This window comes from Schistocerca americana, chromosome 10, assembly GCF_021461395.2.
Source record: "Schistocerca americana isolate TAMUIC-IGC-003095 chromosome 10, iqSchAmer2.1, whole genome shotgun sequence".
In the NCBI taxonomy this organism is placed as follows: Eukaryota; Metazoa; Arthropoda; class Insecta; order Orthoptera; family Acrididae; genus Schistocerca; species Schistocerca americana.
Genome location: NC_060128.1, coordinates 100,328,971 through 100,348,377, shown reverse-complemented (window position 1 = coordinate 100,348,377; position 19,407 = coordinate 100,328,971). Strand labels below are relative to the sequence as shown.

The following is a 19,407-nucleotide window of genomic DNA, read 5'->3' as shown; positions in this document are numbered from 1 at the left end:
GGAGTATCAAAGACCAGTTAGTGCTGAGTGGTATAAAACAATTTCTATATCGCAAGTCATTGATGAAATGAGGAAAAAACAGTGCAAAATGACAACATCGCATCACTTTTCATCACGACGATGTGTCACGCCGAATCAGGTAATTAATTTTTTGACACAGAAAACGTGCAGTTATTGTCTCACTGGTCGGTTTCACACGATTTGTAGCGAACTGAAACAAGTACAGAGACAGCGATTTTATTCACTTCTTTACGTGCGTTCCAATTACCAGAGGGAAAAAGATTTTCCTAGTTCGTCGGAAAGCACACAAAAATGGGTACATTTTAAAATCGAATATTGCGAGTACATGGAGTCTTGTAACGTGACATCCTCCTCCAGCATTACTTTTCTTCAACAGCAGTTGTCGATGCCAGTACTGTTTTTCTAATTTTGTACGGGTCAATATTATCTCAGCTGCTTCTCTGAAACTTTCATATTATTTTATACGCAATATGTTATTTTCCAAGCTGAAATTTTTGAATAGGAATTACTCTGTTTTCGATGTTACGATCGATAAGTACTTGCTCTGAAAGTACAGTTCAATTTTTTAAACATTTGAAATTACGAATTATTTGGCACACTTAAAACTTCTATTATTAATTACGCGATCTAGTACTGTTTATTAAGTTTATTCCTGGATTCATATATGAAATAATAATTGAAAATAAAAGAAATTCATTTGTCAAGAAAAACTGTAAAATCTTTGGAGCATGGTTATTACTACATTACTGGCCATTAAAATTGTTACACCAGGAACGTGACGTGCTACAGACGCGAAATTTAACCGACAGGAAGAAGATGCTGTGATATGCAAATGATTAGCTTTTCAGAGCATTCACACAAGGTTGGCACCGGTGGCGACACCTACAACGTGCTGACATGAGGAAAGTTTCTAACCGATTTCTCATACGCAAACAGCAGTTGACCGGCGTTGCCTGGTGAAACGTTGTTGTGATGCCTCGTGTAAGGAGGACAAATGCGTACCATTACGTTTCCGACTTTGATAAAGGTCGGATTGTAGCCTATCGCGATTGCGGTTTGTCGTATCGCGGCATTGATGCTCGCGTTGGTCGCGATCCAATGACTGTTAGCAGAATATGGAATCGGTGGGTTCAGGAGGGTAATAGAGAACGCCGTGCTGGATCAAAATGGTTCAAATGGCTCTGAGCACCATGGGACTTAACATCTATGGTCATCAGTCCCATAGAACTTAGAACTACTTAAACCAAACTAACCTAAGGACAGCACACAACACCCAGTCATCACGAGCGTGCTGGATCCCAACGGCCTCGTATCACTAGCAGTCGAGATGACTGGTATCTTGTCCGCATGGCTCTAACGGATCGTGCAGCCACGTCTCGATCCTTGAGTCTACAGATGGGGACGTTTGCAAGACAACAACCCTCTGCACGAACGACGACGTTTGCAGCAGCATCGTCTATCAGCTCAGAGATCACGGCTGCGGTTAACCTTGACGCTGCATCACAGACAGGAGCGCATGCGATGGCATACTCAACGACGAACCTGGGTGCACGAATGGCAGAACGTCATTTTTCCGGATGAATCCAGATTCTGTTTACAGCATCATGATGGTCGCATCCGTGTTTGGCGACATCACAGTGAACGCACATTCGAAGCGTGTATTCGTCATCGCCATACTGGCGTATCACCCAGCGTCATGGTATGGGGTGCCATTGGTTACACGTCTCAGTCACCTCTTGTTCGCATTGACGGAACTTTGATCAGTGGACGCTACATTTCAGATGTGTTACGACCCGTGGCTCTACCCTTCATTCGATCCCTGCGAAACCCTACATTTCAGCAGGATAATGCACGACCGTGCATTGTTGCAGGTCCTGTACGGGCCTTTCTGGATAGAGAAAATGTTCGACTCCTGCCCTGGTCAGCACATTCTCCAGATCTCTCACCAACAGAAAACGTCTGGTCAATGGTGGTCGTGCAACTGGCTCGTCACAATACGTCACTACTGTTGATGAACTGTGATATCGTGTTGAAGCTGCATGGGCAACTGTACCCGTACACGCCATCCAAGCTCTGACACAATGCCCAGGCGTATCAAGGCCATAAGGCCAGAGGTGGTTGTTCTTGGTACTGATTTCTCAGGATCTATGCACTCAAATTGCGTGAAAATCTAATCAGATGTCAGTTCTATTATAATATATATGTGCAATGAATCCTCGTTTATCATCTGCATTTCTACTTGGTGTAGCAACTTCAATAGCCAGTAGTGTAGCTATACACAACTTTGTATCCTGGTCTCCAGTTGACATATATAGGTAAATCTCATCAATGTTACATATGTTGTTCTTTTCGAATAGTCAACTGAAGGACGGGATACATATTTTAATTGAATCGACCGTTTCGCCTTCAATATTGCTAGTACAGATTCGAAAAAATCGTTCTCATACTAGTGCTGGGAAACGAAAGAATAACGACGGCTGCGAAATTACTGTTACCGGTACGTACTGGAGTATACGAAAACACACGTAATGGTGTAAGACAACAATGAAATATGTCAAAATATTCAAATACAGTAAAAGAAAAAAATGGAAACTGAACTTAGCACATGAGAACTTTTCAAAAGAACCGAAGCTCGTCTAGAAAGACATCAACAAAAATCACATACCCACATAAGCGACAAACAAAACATTACGAAAACTCTCACAGACACACACACACACACACACACACACACACACACACAAACACACACACATACACGCACAGACACACACATTGACCCCCACCCCCTAACCCCTATTCTAATGTGAAATTACCTAACATATTTCGGACGGTACATTTGCCCAATGCGTTTAACAAAACATGTAAACGGGCAATATGTTTGGGGAATACTACGGCTCTATGAATATTCGTCTAAGTGACTGTGAAATGTGTAAATCCGTCGTTTCCCCATCCCTACAAGAGATTTCACAGCTGACCAATAACCCTGTATGCTCTTCGTGCAAGCCCCTGTGGATAACGATCAGAACTCAGTATTGTGATTAACTACGAGATGCTGATAACCCGTTTCCCGTAAATCCCTATATGAAGAAAAACCATCTGAAATTACAATGGAACCCTCTCCAACTTGATCTTCAATTAAGCTGACCAAAACTTTCTTCCTTCGATTGGGTACTACTTGACCTCCCACTGTTGTACTTCCTTTTGCCACCACACCAACAGTACGTGATTTTCATAATATCTCTCAAGACGAGCTTACATTTTTCGAACCACGTCGCTCGTCTCATGGACCGCCACAACCCATCCCTGCTGCACCGCCATATGAGTAAGTCGCGAGTACGCCGATGAGATACATTTGTGAAGCGCATATGTTCGCCGCACTCACGAGATCGAACATACTCTGCAACATCTGTAAAAAAAAAAAAAAAAAAAATCGTGGCCAACATATCTACGCCTATAGCCTCTCTCATATCATCCAGATTTATCAGAACAGATAAATCCATACCTACAAACGGAAATGAGATACTAAAAATTGTCCTAAAACAAGAAATTAATCGTCCAAATTGCCTCAATATCATTAAGAATGAAATCAAGTACCGAATGAATTGCAAACAATCATTTATTTAAATAAATGCACACGAATTATATTTGGAGCAATATGTAGCGATCTCTTTTAAAATAACATTCAATTATTTTAATGTACAATGATAGCACTTATTCACTGCGAGTTTAAACGCAGCCAAAACCTCTCGGACAAACAGAAGCTAAACGATGTCAAAGTAAGCGTCAGGAGGGCTATGCGTGAAGTGTTCAGTAAATTCCAAAGTAAAATTCTATGTACCGACTTGACAGAAAATCCTACGAAGTTCTGGTCTTACGTTAAATCAGTAAGTGGATCGAAACAGCGTATCCAGACACTCCGGGATGATGACAGCATTGAAACAGACGATGACACGCGTAAAGCTGAAATACTAAACACCTTTTTCCAAAGCTGTTTCACAGAGGAAGACCGCACTGCACTTCCTTCTCTAAATCCTCGCACGAACGAAAAAATGGCTGACATCGAAATAAGTGTCCAAGGAATAGAAAAGGTATTGAAATCACTCAACAGAGTAAAGTCCACTGGACCTGACGGGATACCAATTCGATTCTACACAGAGTACATGAAAAAACTTCCTCCCTTGTAACAGCCGTGTACCGCAAGTCTCTAGAGGAACGGAAGGTTCCAAATGATTGGAAAAGAGCACAGGTAGTCCCAGTTTTCAAGAAGGGTCGTCGAGCAGATGCGCAAAACTATAGGCCTATTTCTCTTACATAGATCGGTTGTAGAATTTTAGAACATGTTTTTTGCTCGCGTATCATATCATTTCTGGAAACTCAGAATCTACTCTGTAGGAATCAACATGGATTCCGGAAACAGCGATCGTGTGAGACCCAACTCGCTTTATTTGTTCATGAGACCCAGAAAATACTAGATACAGGCACCCAGGTAGATGCCATTTTCCTTGACTTCCGGAAGGCGTTCAGTACAGTTCCGTACTCTCGCCTGATAAACAAAGTAAGAGCCTACGGAATATCAGACCAGCTGTGTGGCTGGATTGAAGAGATTTTAGCAAACAGAACACAGCATGTTGTTCTCAATGGAGAGACGTCTTCAGACGTTAAAGTAACCTCTGGCGTACCACAGGGGAGTGTTATGGGACCATTGCTTCTCACAATATATATAAATGACCTTGTAGATAGTGTTGGAAGTTCCATGCGGCTTTTCGCGGATGATGCTGTAGAATATAGAGAAGTTGCAGCATTAGAAAGTTGTAGCGAAATGCAGGAAGATCTGCAGCGGATAGGCACTTGGTGCAGGGAGGGGCAACTGACCCTTAATATAGACAAATGTAATGTATTACGAATACATAGAAAGAAGGATCCTTTATTGTATGATTATATGATGGCGGAACAAACACATGTAGCAGTTACTTGTGTAAAATATCTGGGAGTAAGCGTACGGAACGGTATTTGAAGTGGAATGATCATATAAAATTAATTGTTGGTAAGGCGGGTGCCAGAGTGAGATTCATTGGGAGAGTCCCTAGAAAATGTAGCCCATCAACAAAGGAGGTGTCTTACGAAACACTCGTTTGGCCTATACTTGAGTATCTGCTCTTCATTGTGCGATCCAAACCAGGTCGCGTTGTCAGAGGAGATAGAGAAGATCCAAAGAAGAGCGGCGCGTTTCGTCACAGGGTCATTTGGTAAGCGTGACAGCGTTACGGAGATGTTTAGCAGACTCAAGTGGCAGACTCTGCAAGAGAGGCGCTCTGCATCGCGGTGTAGCCTGCTGTCCAAGTTTCGAGAGGGTGCGTTTCTGGATGAGGTATCGAATATATTGCTTCCCTCTACTTCACGAATGTAAAATTAGAGAGATCCGAGCGCTCACGGAGGCTTTCCGGCAGTCGTTCTTCCCGCGAACCATACGCGAGTGGAACAGGAAAGGGAGGTAATGACAGTGGCACTCCGCCACACACCGTTGGGTGGCTTGCGGAGTATAAATGTAGATGTAGAACACAGGTTTTATTATCTGCGGCTGAAAGTGAAGATATTATTACCTATGAGTAATGTATGACGTCATTGCTCAAAGCCGACGGATTGTATCGCCTGCTTCAGTAGACCCCCTTTCTTTGTCAAAGAGATTTGACGAATATTTGATCATATTCCTTTGTCAAAGGAATTTGATGGTGTAATACCTGCCTTAGCACTGACGATTTTACCGCCAGCTCGAGCGTCTGTCGTAACTGTAGCCGCAGTGGGTGGTTGGCGTAGAAGAGGGGAGGGGATTCACTACGCAGTGCTGGCAACCTCTGCCGCACGCCCTCTAGGCGACAAACGTGATCTCTGCCTCGGGACGCGCAAGGAGAACTTAATGAAACGGCGTGTATAGCGCGTATACGTTTTTCTCCTTGCTGATCGATGTTCTTTGCTTGTTTTGCGTATTAGTTAGCATTTACAAAACCCGATGAAGCGACTACAGTATATCGATAGCGCTGGCGGGCGATACGCAACTGTGGAGTGGCAACAGTGGTGGGTGCGTCCGGCGCTGCATTTTTTTATCAGTAGGCTCACTTACAGACAGCACGCAGAACGTTTCACGATCGCTAACGAAACTGATTGCAAGTGACTCTTTGTAATATCGCTGCAGATAATACTCCGAGAGTTTGCGCTTCGGTTAAGCACGTAGAGTTGGGCACGGATACGGAGAACCACCAGTAAGTGCCAAGTGACCAGCTGGGGCTAATTTTAACAACTGCATACGGAGCCACTCCCGTCTATTTCAGGTAAGTCTGGCCTCGCTCGTTCATACAGTCGAAGATCCGATTGGTAACAAGTGTCTTTGCGTGTGAACTTTCTTCATTAGCTGGTGCAGTAGATTTCGGAAAAATCAAGCCGCGAAAACAGAAACTCCACTGGAAATAGTAACCTACACGAGTACCGTTTGCAGCTTAAAATCACATAATGGCACTAGGCACTAAACGACCATTTCTGTTTTTCTGTATGTGTGTTTGCGTTTCGGATGTGAAGCCCAATTTACGAAAACTACAGTAGTGAAAATGTGTAAAAAAACGTAGGCCAAACAAATTACTTCTTGTAGTTTTCCACATTAGACAGGCAAATAAACAATTTATGCACTTTATAATGTTTAGCGATTTATAGTGCAGTGTGGATAAACGTTATTGGCAGAACTGATTTCGTTGTACTACTTTGTACTGCAATTCCAACTAGTGCAAAATCGTCGCGTAATGCATACAGTGCGTGCTCCAGACCTCCTATAAGGATTCGCGAAAGCTTGCAAATTAATAGTAAACGACCACACTCATACACACCATTCATCTAATTTATCGTCCGTTTTCTCAGAAAAAAAGAAACATTTCAGGTATCAAAAAAAACGTTTACATATTAGACATGGGCGCACTACAGGAAGTGACAAGCAGCTGTGCCGAAGTTTGACTTTCATACTTTATCGGTAATACAAACTGCAAGATATGTTTGTACGGGTCCGAAATTCGTGCATCGTATGGGTGCCTGATAAACGTTTCAGCGCAATTTATTTTCCATTATGTGTAAAGATAAGTTCATAGTAAATAACTGACCATAGGAACGTCATTTGCGAATATACTTGAATGTATTTAATAACAGAAAGTCGTCACCAAGCAGTGTGTAACAATTTCTTTCACAACTTCGCACGTGTTTCGTAGGTGAAAACAAATTTCCTTAGACTACGTTACTGATAATTTGTAACATCTAGGAAGGCTGTAGGACAAAGAAATTGCGTCACTTGCGTTTTCACGTTACACAGAATTGCAGACACCAGAAGCAACGTACGAGTTTTGTTATCTTTACTTGTCTGCACTGTAATGTAGGTAAGTGACGGATTACATAGCACAAATTTCTCCGTGCAAACATACAACTGTGACATACAAATTTCATTTACGTAAATTTCTCTTCGAATCCGGAATAACGAATCCTTGCAAATACGCAGTAAATGCTTCTGCACATATACACCATTTCTGGTATTTTACGCAAGTTTTTCACGGAAAAATAACGTTTCGGTTGTCACGTATTTTCTTTAGAAAATTAAATCACAAACGCAAGTTAACAGTCTATTCAGCAAAATGGCAAAAATGGTTGACACAGGTACGTTTTCATTTTAGGCAGGCGCTGAAGCAACGTACGAATTTCTAATCCATATTAACGTACAGTATATTGTAGTTTGTGTAGGTGATAAATTTCGAAGTACCACTACTTTGGATACAACGCAAAACTGAGTCGTATTACACAGACAGAAGCAGTGCGATTTTTCTGTATATCATAGCGACAGCCAAATATTTGAAACTTTTTCTCGCAAATGATGTTCCTACGGTCAGTTATTTATTATGAACGTACGCACACTGCAGTGAGCATAATGGAAAATAAATTGCATTGTAACGTTAATCAGGTACCCAAACAATGCTCGAATTTCGGATCCAAACAAATATATATTACAGTTTGTGTTAACGATAAAGTGTGAAGTCAGACATTGGCATAGCTACTTTTCACTTCATGTAATGCGAATGTACAGTTTTTTCTGATGCTTTTTCTCTTTTCTCTTTTGAAAATTTTTCATTGAGCTTTCTCTGTTTCTGCTTATATAGGGGTGCTAAGCATCTACAAAAACATTATACAGCAGTCCAAGAAAAATAAGAGGTGAATAACAGGATGCATAAAAAATGGAGTATAAATTCAAACGTAGTTATCGCTAAGTAACTAGAAAAACATTTCCCATTTTCTATTTTTTTAATATTTGACGCTAATGAAAGACGATGCCACCCATAAATTGCGAATAAGTCGGAAATCAACCTGCGCTGCCGCAGGGGACAACTCACTATTGTTGAATTTTTCAGGAGGAATAAAAATCATTTCACAGCTTTGGTTAGTAATGCAATGGTGAACTTCTTTCTGCTGTGTAAAACAGTTCATTTTCTTGAATGTGAAACGGTAATATTGCCTAATTTAAAACATATTTGTAGTTGCAATGGTGATTTTTATTGCCTATAGATGTCCTCTTACAGCAATAAATCTGGAAACAAATATATTTTAAGTCTCTTACTTAAATTGACATGGAAGTAAGAACTGATAATTAATTAATGAACATGCCTTTGTAGGGAGCAGTATTAAGCAGAAAATGATTTATTACTCTAAAAAATTTATATTATGAAGGATATTTAAATGATAACGAAATAACTTACTGTTTCCCAATGCTTTTGAACCTAAACCACTGAATGCATTTAATATAACCCTTAAGCCTTCACAAAACTGCACTCATATTACAAAAGATGATTTGTTCTAGCCACTTTTCAGTCATATTAGTCCACTTTTGTGTTCCTGGAGCCACGTGTGGGACGTGTGAGCTGTCGCATTGTTCTGCTGGAATTGGCCAAGTCCGTCGGATTGCACAATAGACGTGAATGTATGCAGGTGGTCAGACAGTACGCTTACGTACGTGTCACCTATCTGAGTCGAATCTAGACTTATCAAGGGCCCCATATCACTCCAGTTGCTCACGCCCCACACCTTTACAGAGCCTCCACCAGCTTGAACAGTCCTCTGGTGACATGCAGGGTCCATGAACATGTTTCCAGTCATCAAGAGTCCAGTGTCGGTGTTGGCGGTCCCAGGTGAGGCGTAAAGCTTTGTGTCGTGCAGTCAGTAACGGTACATGAGTGGGCCTTCGGCTCCGAAAGCCCATATCGATGATGTTTCGTGGAGTGGTTCGCACGCTGACACTTGCTGATGGCCCAGCATTGAAACCCGCACAAATTTACGGAAGGGTTGCACTTCTGTCACGTTGAACGATTCTCTCCAGTCGTCGTTGGACCCGTTCTTGCAGGAAGTTTTTCCGGTCGTAGCGATGTCGGAGATTTGGCGTTTTACCATATTCTTGATATTCGTAGTACACTCGTCAAATGGTCGTACGGAAAAATCTCCACTTCATCGTTACCTCGGAGATGCTGTGTCCCATGGTTCGTGCGTCTCGTATAACACGTTCAAACTAACTTAAATCAAGATAACCAGCCATTTTAGCAGCAGTTACCGATCTAACAACTGCACCAGACACTTTCAGTCTTACATAGTCGTTGCCGACGGTTGCGCCTTTTTGTGCCTCTTCACGTATCTCTGTACTTGCATACGCTTGTCTATAACAGTTTCTTTGACGCTTCAGTTCACAATACGCACCCCTGCGTTCTGTACTCTTGAAGACCGAATACTTTTGCTCAAAGATCCACCGTAGAAGTTTCAACGCCAACATTGACAATCTTTACATCAATCCAATCGTTTACGCAACAATTTCGAGTGTCATTGAAAAATGTATACCGTTGCATTTGAAAACATCTCGTGAATGTCTCACTTGATAAAAACCTAAAATTATTACCCCCATAACAGATATACGTGCCTCTCTGGTTGCTATCATTTGCTGAAAACCTCGTTTCGGTATGTCACACCTCTCCGCGAAATACAAAAAAATGGCTCTGAGCACTATGGGACTTAACTTCTGAGGTCATCAGTCCCCTAGAACTTAGAACTACTTAAACCTAACTAACCTAAGGACATCACACACATCCATGTCCGAGGCAGGATTCGAACCTGTGACCGTAGCGGTCGCGCGGTTCCAGACTGTAGCGCCTAGAACCGCTCGGCCACTCTGGCTGGCAGCGAAATAAAAGATTCTGAATGATCAGTCCATATTTCTTGTGATCTGGAGCGGAATGATCCCACTGTGACGTTGGTTGGCGAGCGTATTCAGTTGAGTGAAATATTTTCCTTGCTGATTATGGTCACACCTAGCACATTTGTTTTGGAAACACGCCATTTCAGGTTCTTGGGCAGTGGTCGAAAGAACTTCGCTCATCATTCATTTCTAATCGATATTCGTATCGGAGTTCATAGAAGTCGAGGAAAACGGAGTTCGCGCACCATCTGTATATCGACTGTTATTTTTCCTTTTTCCCGCGCATTCTGTGAGTGTATAATATTATTGCTCAGTGTTGTTTTCTGCTGGGACTTGGGTTTGTTTGTTGTCGTTGTGCATAAAAATAAGTGAAGTCGATTATTATACAACGTTCCCAGAATGAGATTTTCACTCTGCAGCGGAGTGCGCATTGATTTGAAACTTCCTGGCAGGTCAAAACTGTGTGCCGGACCGAGACTGAACTCGGGACCTTTGCCTTTCGCGGGCAAGTGCTCTACCAACTGAGCTACCAAAGCACAACTCACCGCCCGTCCTCATAGCTTTACTTCTGTCAGGACCTCGTGTCCTACCTTCCAAACTTTACCGAAACTCTCCTGCGAACCTTGCAGAACTAGCTCTCTTGAAAGAAAGGATATTGCGGAGACATGGCCTAGCCACAGCCTGGGGGATGTTTCCAGAATGAGATTTTCACTCTGCAGCGGAGTGTGCGCTGATATGAAACTTCGTGGCAGATCAAAACTGTGTGCCGGACCGAGACTCGAACTCGGGACCTTTGCCTTTCGCGGGCAAGTGCTCTTGGTCCGGCAGACAGCTTTGATATGCCAGGAAGTTTCATTATACAGTGTTTCCATAATCTTATAAATCTTTAGAGTGGAAATGTTACCTGAATCTCTGAGAGGCTTTATTTTTGTGTATTTCATTTCTGTCTTATTCGTCATATTCATAGTATTTTGATTCGCTTCTCATCATGGGAAAAAAAAAATCTAACTGTCGAATCGGGAAGAAATGCGTCCTTTGTGTTCTGCGTGCCTTGCTGACGTTTTTGTGTCACATGGTGGAAAAAAAACGGTTTCGAAACGTGTGGAAACAAAAAAAAATCCACCAAGAGAAGGGGTATGGAATCAAAATCTTGTGTGACAATAACTGAAATTCCAGGAGGGAAAAGTGCGGACTGGGGAATGGCAAATGGCATAAAGAAACATATAGAGACCAGCCAACGCAAGTCAAATGGTTCAAATGTCTCTGAGCACTATCGGACTTAAATTCTGAGGTCATCAGTCCCCTAGAACTTTGAACTAATTAAACCTAACCAACCAAAGGACGTCACACACATCCATGCCCGAGACAGGATTCGAACCTGCGACCGTAGCTGTCGCGCGGGTCCAGACTGAAGCGCCTAGACCCGCCGGTCACTCAGGCCGGCGACGAGGATGACCAAGAACGGATTGTTTACTTATTTTAGCCAGAGGTGGTTGTTCTGGGTACTGATTCCTCAGGATCTATGCACTCAAATTGCGTGAGAATGTAATCACATGTCAGTTCTAGTATAATATATTAGTCCAATGAATACCCATATCTGCATTTCTTCTTGGTTTCGCAATTTTAATCGCCAGTATTGTAGATTCATAGCTGTCAGTCATGAGCTACGACCCAAAATATAACAAAATTATTCTAGGCAAATACTTGTGCTGAGTTCACCTCTAGAACACACTCAGCTGAGGTACGAATCATAGAAAGCTCTCGGCGGAGCAATGGGTAACTCCCAACTGGAGATATAGATGTGACACGTTCGAATTCTGGAATTTTTACACATTTTTAAAATTTTTACATGTTGTTGTGTTGTTGTGGTTTTCCGTCCTGAGACTGGTTTGATGCAGCTCTCCAAGCTACTCTACCCTATGCAAGCTTCTTCATCTCCCAGTACCTACTGCAACCTACATCCTTCTGAATCCGCTTAGTGTATTCATCTCTTGGTCTCCCTCTACGATTTTTACCCTCCACGCTGCCCTCCAATACTAAATTGGTGATCCCTTGATGCCTCAGAACATGTCCCACCAACCGATCCCTTCTTCTGGTCAAGTTGCGCCACAAACTTCTCTTCTCCCCAATCCTATTCAATACTTCCTCATTAGTTATGTGATCTACCGATCTAATCTTCAGCATTCTTCTGTAGCACCACATTTCGAAAGCTTCTATTCTCTTCTTGTCCAAACTACTTATCGTCCATGTTTCACTTCCATACATGGCTACACTCCATACAAATACTTTCAGAAACGACATCCTGACACTTAAATCTATACTCGATGTTGTAAATAGCCTTTCGCTCCCTGTATTTTACCCATGCTACCTTCAGAATTCAAAAGACGGTATTCCAGCCCACATTGTGAAAAGCTTTCTCTAAGTCTACAAATTCTAGAAACATAGGTTTGCCTTTCCTTAATCTAGCTTCAACGATAAGCCGTAGGATCAGTATTGCCTCACGTGTTCCAATATTTCTACGGAATCCAAACTGATCTTTCACGAGGTCGGCTTCTACCAGTTGTTGCAGTTGTCTGTAAAGAATTCGCGTTAGTATTTGACAGCCGTGACTTATTAAACTGATAGTTCGGTAATTTTCACATCTGTCCACACCTGCTTTCTTTGGTATTGGAATTATTATATTCTTCTTGAAGTCTGAGGGCATTTCGCCTGTCTCATACATTTTGCTCACTAGATGGTAGAGTTTTGTCAGGATTGGCTGTCCCAAGGCTGTCAGTAGTTCTAATGGAATGTTGTCTACTCCGGGGGCCTTGTTTCGACTTAGGTCTTTCAGTGCTCTGTCAAACTCTTCACGCAGTATCCTATCTCCCATTTCATCTTCATCTACATCCTCTTCCATTTCCATTATATTGCCCTCAATCATTGACTGGAAATGTTTATGTTCGGCAACGTGGAGATAATTATTGCCATTCATGGACTTCATGTTCCCAGACGGCAATGGGATTTTCACGGATGACAATGCGCCATGACACCGGGCTACAATTCTTCGCGATTGGTTCCTGACAATTCGAGTAAACAATCTGGCCCCCCACATCGCCCATCATGAATCCCACCGAACACACACGGCACGTAATCGAGAGCTTAGTTCTTGCACAAAATCCTGCACGGGAAACACTTTCAAATTTATCAACGGCTATAGAGGGATCATGGCTCAATATTTCTGCACGGAGCTTCCAACGTGTTGCTCCATACGCCAGGCACATTTCCATGACTTCTGTCACATCATCGTATTGTTTTTCCGCTGCTAAAAGGAATGTTTGCCAATTAAGTACGCGAAAAAACTTGCCCCCTTCTAACACCCGTGTACCACAAGTCTCTAGAGGAACGGAAGGTTGCAATTGATTGGAAAAGAGCACAGGTGGTTCCAGTTTTCAAGAAGGGTCGTCGAGATGATGCGGAAAACTATAGGCCTGTATCTCTGACATCGATCTGTTGTAGAATTTTAGAACATGTTTTTTGCTCGTGTAACATGTCATTTCTGGAAACCCAATATCTGCTCTGTAGGAATCAACATGGATTCCGGAAACAGCGATCGTGTGAGACCCAACTCGCTTTATTTGTTCACGAGACCCAGAAAATATTAGATACAGGCTCGAGTCAGCTTCCTTGACTTCCGGAAGGCGTTAGATACAGTTCCGCACTGTCGCCTGATAAAAAAAGTAAGAGCCTACGGAATATCGGACCATCTGTGTGGCTCGATTGAAGAGTTTTTAGCAAACAGAACACAGCATGTTGTCCTCAATGAAGAGACGTCTATAGACGTTAAAGTAACCTCTGACGTGCCACAGGGGAGTGTTATGGGACCATTGTTTTTCACAATATATATAAATGACCTAGTAGATAGTGTCGGCCGGCCGGAGTGGCCGTGCGGTTCTAGGCGCTACAGTCTGGAACCGAGCGACCGCTACGGTCGCCGGTTCGAATCCTGCCTCGGGCATGGATGTGTGTGATGTCCTTAGGTTAGTTAGGTTTAATTAGTTCTAAGTTCTAGGCGACTTATGACCTCAGAAGTTAAGTCGCATAGTGCTCAGAGCCATTTGAACCAAGATAATGTCGTAAGTTCCATGCGGCTTTTCGCGGATGATGCTGTAGTATACAGAGAAGTTGCAGCATTAGAAAATTGCAGCGAAAAGCAGGAAGATCTGCAGCGGATAGGCACTTGGTGCAGGGAGTGGCAACTGACCCCTAACATACACAAATTTAATGTATTGCGAATAGATAGAAAGAAGGATCCCTTATTGTATGATTATATGATAGCGGAACAAACACTGGTAGCAGTTACTTCTGTAAAATATTTGAAGTGGAATAATCATACAAAATTAATTGTTGGTAAGGCGGGTGCCAGGTTGAGATTCATTGGGAGAGTGCTTAGAAAATGTAGTCCATCAACAATACTTGAGTATTGCTCATCAGTGTGGGATCCGTACCAGGTCGCGTTGACAGAGGAGATGGAGAAGATCCAAAGAAGAGCGGCGTGTTTCGTCACAGGGTTATTTGGTAAGCGTGATAGCGTTACGGATATGTCTAACAAACTCAAATGGCAGACTCTGCATCACGGTGTAGCTTGCTGTCCAGGTTTCTCGAGTGAGCGTTTCTGGATGAGGTATCGAATATATTGCTTCCCCCTACTCATACCCCCCGAGGAGATCACGAGTGTAGAATTAGAGAGATTCGAGCACGCACGGAGGCTTTCCGGCACTTGTTCTTCCCGCGAACCATACGTGACTGTAACAGGAAAGGGAGGTAATGACAGTGGCACGTAAAGTGCCCTCCGCCACACACCGTTGGGTGGCTTGCAGAGTATAAATGTAGATGTAGATGTAGAAGTAACAGAACATTCAGCCAAGTGCTTCAGTACTGCCAAACCTACGGGTTGCCGAAGGAGTTACTTAAATTGCTTACAGCATCTCAGTATTCGCAGAAGAGCACAAGAAACATGTGCAAATGATAACGAGACTTTCGGATTGCTATGCGGGTAGCATTTCTCCTATCCACGCAGAAATCTACCGACAACATATTTAGTACAATTTTGGTAAACATTTTTGGAATACAGTGATCAGTAGATTATTATATTTTGACTAAAGTTCAGTCTTGATCACACCATTAACTTCGTAGCAGCTGAGGAGAGCTCCACCTACCATCCTAAGGGAGCCATGGGTCTGATGGTGGTTATGTAAAAATAACCGAAACCGGTTACCTATATCATTGAAACATAAATGTTGTGATCAAGACTGAACTTTAGTCAAAATATAACATATTTAGTGTCGCATTTGGACCGTGCTGTACAAGTTCCGTGCGATACCAACAAGTTTCGCTGGTGAAGAATGTGCCAGCGCTTGTCAGCACTGGAGCCGCTAGCAGCGGTTTCTGCCAAGCCACAGCTGACGCACCAAGTGCAACCGCTTCCAAGGTCTCCGAGCTATTTCTGCTTGTGCGTGCTGCGCCAGCGAAACACGTCACATCGCGTTGGTGGGGTCTAGGGAGACAGATTAGTCATACGCTTCAGTCAGCCACAGGATGAACTTACACGGTATCTCGGTGCGGCAGAGTGCAGTGTGCCATTACGAACCAATAAAAGCTACGGCTGTTGTCTATAGACCGCAGTAATGCCGGAGTGCCGACCATTAAAGCAACGGCGTTTTTCTGTGTGGCGAGATTGTTCAGCGACGTGCTAAACACCAGCTTTCTCCTCCGGATCCCGAAATACTTCCAGAATGAAATTTTCACTCTGCAGTGGAGTGTGCGCTGATATGAGACTTCCTGGCAGACTAAAATTGTGTGCCGGGCCGAGACTCGAACTCGGGACCTTCGCCTTTCGCAGCAAAGTGCTCTACCATGTGAGCGACCCAAGCACGACTCACGCCCCGTCCTCACAGCTTTACTTCTGCCAGTACCTCGTCTCCGATCTTCCAAACTTCACAGAAGCTCTCCTGCGAACTTTGCAGAACTAGCACTGCTGGAAGAAAGGATATTGCTTAGCCACAGGTAGGAGAGGAGGTGCTGGCGGAATTAAAGCTATGAAGACAGGTCGTGAATCGTGCTTGTGTAGGTAGGATGGTAGGGCACTTGCCCATGAAAGGCAAAGGTCCCGAGTTCGAATCTCGGTCCGGCATTACAGTTTCAATCTGCTAGGAAGTGCCAAAATACTTTGTTGACATCCACGTAAATAGGGAAAAACGACCATCGTAATTATGTACGAGAAATGCGAGATTTCAGGGAAAGATTTAAGTGTTCATTTTTCCCACATGATATTCCAACTTGCAATTGTCTGGAATTTCTTTTCCCAGTCCAGGAATTATTTATCGCCATAAGAATTGACTCACTGTATTCCTAGCATATGCACAGCCTAGCGTGAACTAATGCAATAAAAGAGAAAACAACTGCGAATATACGCAATCCAAAATATGTGGAGGAAAGTAGTGTTATAATTTCTGGAATGCCTCGAAGCAAACGGTCTGTTGTGTCATAACCTGGACGGATATGGAAAATATCGTAATTGAGGAATACCACTGGCTTCTTATTCACAAGGTTTCTATATCTATATCTACATGGATACTCTGCAAATCACACCTAAGTGCCTGGCAGAGGGTTCATCGTACCAGCTTCACAATTGTTCTGTATTATTCCATTCCTGCCGGGTTCGATTCCCGGCGGGGTCAGGGATTTTCTCTGCCTCGTGATGACTGGGTGTTGTGTGATGTCCTTAGGTTAGTTAGGTTTAAGTAGTTCTAAGTTCTAGGGGACTGATGACCTCAGATGTTAAGTCCCATAGTGCTCAGAGCCATTATTCCATTCCTGAACATCGCGCGGAAAAAAAACGCACATCTATATCTTTCCGTGCGAGTTCTGATTTCTCTTATTTTATTATGATTATCATTTCTCCCTATGTAGGTCGGCGTCAACAGAATATTATCGCATTAGGCGGAGAAAGCCGGTGATTGAACTTCGTGAAAAGATTCCGCCGCAGCGATAAACGCCTTTTTTTTAAATATGTGCACCCCAACTTGTGTTTTATGTCCGAGACTCTCTCTCCCCTATTTCGGGATAATACGAAACGTGCTGCTCTTCTACGAACTTTCTCGGTGTACTCCGTTAATCCTGTCTGGTAAGGATCCCAGACTGCGCAGCAAACGTTTTGTGTATGTGTATACCAGAACGCTGCTATTTTTTGAGGCTTGATTCAAGAGTTGTGCTTTTACGCAATAAGCATTTTTCGGCTGCAAGGCCGATTTCCTGTGATTTGCAGTTATACAGTGCTATTAACTTATACAATTTTTACGTTATACATCTTACTGGTTTGTAACAATGTGTCGAATACTTACTTCCCTACCTGATCTTTGGCGTTGTAGTTGTCAAACATTCTGAGTATTGCATTTGTAGCACAGACTGAGTTTTATATATTCTCAATAGTAGATGTTGTTACTTAATTTTTATTTAACTTCTCGTTTTCTATCAATCTGACAGCTTTACTTGACATGAGTCAGGGACGTTGTATCGTCACATATTTATCGTTTTCAGGTATGGAATTGTGCTTTGGCTACAGATTCTTCATATAGATCTGTGTGAGTAGTCTTTGCTTGTCATGTTATCTATAACTGTGTTCTAAAATTTCGAAAAATTTGCAATAAAATTTATGCCTAAGTTTTGTTTGTTCGTTTAGGATTTGGCTTAGTATGTTCGTGTGTGCGTATGTATGTGGCTTTGTGTGTGTGTGTGTGTGTGTGTGTGTGTGTCTATTTTTCACTTCTTCTAAAAGGATCATTATTGCACGTTTAGGTATTATATATACGAATTTAAATGCGTGGACGAACTGGTTCACGTTATTGTTTTCTCTTTCCACGTGGCAGAAAATTGTAGAGCGATTTGTCTTGCGCTTTGTGATATTTTCTGGATATCCGATCAGGAAATATCGTTCTGTTTGGCCTATACATAATGTTTCACAGTCATTACAATTGATTTTATAAATGCGTTCGTGTACATTGTTGATTTTGTTTTAGTGGAATGGATTTGTATTTTTATATTGTGTACGGTACGGTATGTAAATCTTACTGCAGTACTTTTTTAATAATGAATTTAGCTCCTCTGATATATTTGTATGTATGTTCGTGGTACATAGGGGATCTTCCGATTTGTTGGTGTTTCTCGAGTTAATTTTATGACAGCATGAATTCGGGCACGTGTAGGATTTTTATATTTCCACATCTCTGCCTACACATAAATAAATGTAAATGTCGGTAGACTATGGCCTCGCGTCGGGTGGACCGTTCGCCGGGTGCAAGTCTTTAGATTTGACGCCACTTCGGCGACTTGCGCGTCGATGGGGATGAAATAATGATGATTAGGACAACCCAACACCCAGTCCCTGGACGGAGAAAATCTCCGGTACAGATGGGAATCGAACCCGGGCCCATAAGATTGACATTCTGTCGCGCTGACCAATAAGCTACCGGTGGCGGACATACCTACGTGCCTCAAAAATACTGCGACTAACAGAAATTATGGGGGCTGAACTATCAAAAGTCGAAACAACAGCAGATTTTGCTCAACAACTTTTACTGTACTGACTATATTGGGATTAAAATTGTTCTGTTGAGCTATGTGGTTGAGGCTTTCAAGTTTTTTTCTGTATAGTTGGTTGTTGTAATGGTAGGTTTTGCAATCGGTTAATCATTGTGTGACAATAAGCGTGCTTGTGTGTTTTTGGATAACAGTATTTGCTTTAACAATGTTACCTGAGGTCGTAGGATTTCTGTAAATTTAAAAGTAATGTCTACTGTTAATGTTTATTTTGCATTGTTAGGTCTAGGAAGTTGATCGATTAATCGTGTTCATGTTCTATTACGAATTTCAAATTGGGATGAAGTATGGTTCCGGTTGCACGTACCTGTCGTATGTCGCCGTTAGGAGCGCCTAGTAGTAGCATAGTGTCATCTACACATCATGCTCTCGACACAGGATGTTAAATTAAGTTGACTCTACAGGGTGTTACAAAAGGGTACGGCCAAACTTTCAGGAAACATTCCTCACACACAAAGAAAGAAAATATGTTATGTGGACATGTGTCCGGA

The 19,407-nt window shown here is 42.5% G+C and overlaps 1 protein-coding gene across 3 annotated transcripts in view; it reads left to right on the top strand.

Annotated features, from left to right (window-relative positions):
• The first annotated feature begins 6,082 nt into the window (after nt 1-6,082).
• LOC124552426 overlaps nt 6,083-19,407 on the top strand; it is a 34,046-nt gene continuing 20,721 nt past the window's right edge. The window contains exon 1 of one of the 3 annotated variants that reach the window (XM_047126699.1): nt 6,083-6,281. The gene's annotated coding sequence lies outside the window, so the exon portion shown is untranslated. Of the gene's footprint in view, nt 6,351-17,421; nt 17,445-19,407 lie in introns of those variants that run through there. The other 2 variants (XM_047126698.1, XM_047126700.1) reach the window with 2 other exon arrangements.